Genomic DNA, 2,284 nt, shown 5'->3' with positions numbered 1-2,284 from the left:
TAGTTTTAAAATAATGGTTTTCAGTTTTAAGGATTCACTTTTGTGTGGTGAGTAAGTTTTTCTAAGTGTTTTCTACTGTCCAAGCCTGGCCAGTCCGGAAGCCCCTGTGTCTCCCTCTCCCAAAAGAGGCAGTTGAGCTGGAGTTAAAACTGGGTAAAGATCCCAGCACTTTGGGAGGCCGAGGCGGGTGGATCACTTGAGGTCAGGAGTTCAAGACCAGCCTGGCTAACATGGCAAAACCCTGTCTCTACTAAAAATACAAAAATTAGCTGAGTGTGGTGGCGGGTGCCTATAATCCCAGCTACTCGGGAGGCTGACATGGGAGAATCGCTTTAACCCGGGAGGCGGAGGTTGCAGTGAGCTAAGATCGCGCCATTGCACTCCAGCTTGGACGACCAGAGCGAAACTCTGTCTCAAAACAATAACAACAACAACAACAACAACAAAAACTGGGCAAAGACTTGATGTGGGACTCCCGAAGCCACTTTCCAGAAATATTCTGATTTCTATTTATCATTAGTTTGTCCACTCCTTGCATTGTACCTCGTATATAGAAAGTGCCCTATTGACATTTACTAAATTTCTTTTTTTTTCTTTTTCTTTTTTCCTTTTTTTTTTTTTTTTTTTTTTTTTTTTGAGATAGGGTCTCACTCTGTTGCTCAGGCTGGTCTTGAACTCCTGGGCTCAAGAGATCTTTCTGCTTCAGCCTCTCAAAATAATGGGACTATATCTTTGTTTAAAAGAAGTTTTGTTTGTTTGTTTGTTTGTTTTTTAAATTACTAGAACTATCAAGGTTCTTGTTTGTAAACAACTGAAATGAACTCTGGCTAACACTAACAGCAAATAAATTTAATACACGGATGGTGGGTAACATAGAACCAGATGAGGGAAGCCTGAGGAACCAAGCTTGGAAAACAGGAGCCACAAGAAGCTATTATAAATGGCTGGATCAAACGTGGGTTAGGCCATCGGAAGACTCTGATTAGGTCCTACTGCCATTGTCACACTGGTAGTTGTGACTTGCATTACTGCCATTGAGTACGTCATAGTGTTGCCAGCACAGAGTAAGTTTTGTGCTGCCCCCACCTCGCTGTGTCGCATCTGGGATCAGGATCATGTGATTGGGCAAGCTTAGGTCAGATGCCTATGTGCTAGCTGGAAAAGGGGGACTTATCTGTCCATTTCAACTTCTAAAGGAAGTACAGTTGACCCTTGAACAATGTGGGTTAGGGATGTCAACCCCTGTGCAGTAAAAAATCTACATATAACTTTTGACTCTCCTGAAACTTAACTACTGATAGCTTACTGTTAACCAAAAGCCTTACTGATAACATAAACAGGGGATTGACACATATTTTTAAGTTATATATATTATATAATTATTCATTTAATAAAATAAGCTAAAGACATAATTGTCATCTTCATGTCGAATAGGCTGAGGAGGAGGAGGAAGAGGAAGTGTTGGTCCTGCTGTCTCAAGGGCATTAAAGGTGGACGAGGTAGAGGAGGCAGAAGGGGAGGCAGGAGGAGCAGGAATAGTTGGTGTAACTTTGTGGAAATGCATAGTAAATTCTGTCTGACTTATTCGCTTTTTCATTTCTGTAAAAATGTTTTGAAATGATACCAATTCTTCTTCCATGGTCTGTCTTAGTCTCAGTGCCTCCATCCTAGAGGGGTCCATGTCATAAAAGAAGTCAAGAGCAGTCTTGAAGAATAGGAACCCTCCTGCCAGATTGTCTAATGTCAATTTGTTTTCTGGCACTGTTTCTTTTATAATACATCTTCTTTCTCATCATCTGGCACTGGTTCAGAAGCACTCATCTCCGTCAAGTCATCTTTGGGCTCGATGGCTTTTACAGCTTTTTCAATTACAAGGATGGCATCTTCAATGGTGCAATCATTCCTGATTTTCATGACGTTCTTTTTATCAGGATTCTCTTCCATAGCATTGACAATCCTTTCCATAGCATCCCATGTGTAATGAACCTCAAAGGTCCTTATGACACCCTGATTTACAAACTGAGTTAGAGACATTATGTTTGGGAGAAAATAGACCACTTTGATTCCTTCGCTATTGAACTCATGGGGTTCTGGGTGGCCCTGGGCATTGTTCAATATCAAAAGAGTTGATATTTTCCATTACTGGCAAGGTACATGATGATTTCAGGATTTCATCAATTAATTATGAAAGATTAATTGATGAAATTAATCCAGAAGAAGGGATCTCATTGTCTACATCTTCTTCTTGTACAAACAAAAGACTAGAAGCTGGTGTCTAATTTTT

The 2,284-nt window shown here is 40.5% G+C and overlaps 1 protein-coding gene across 3 annotated transcripts in view; it reads right to left on the bottom strand.

The window, feature by feature from the left end:
- SPHKAP (SPHK1 interactor, AKAP domain containing) overlaps positions 1–2,284 on the bottom strand; it is a 214,262-nt gene that overhangs the window by 85,917 nt on the left and 126,061 nt on the right. The gene's annotated exons all lie outside the window — the stretch shown is intronic.

This window comes from Mandrillus leucophaeus, unplaced genomic scaffold (genome assembly GCF_000951045.1).
Source record: "Mandrillus leucophaeus isolate KB7577 unplaced genomic scaffold, Mleu.le_1.0 Scaffold277, whole genome shotgun sequence".
NCBI classification, from domain to species: domain Eukaryota; kingdom Metazoa; phylum Chordata; class Mammalia; order Primates; family Cercopithecidae; genus Mandrillus; species Mandrillus leucophaeus.
This window is presented reverse-complemented; position numbering and strand designations above follow the sequence as displayed.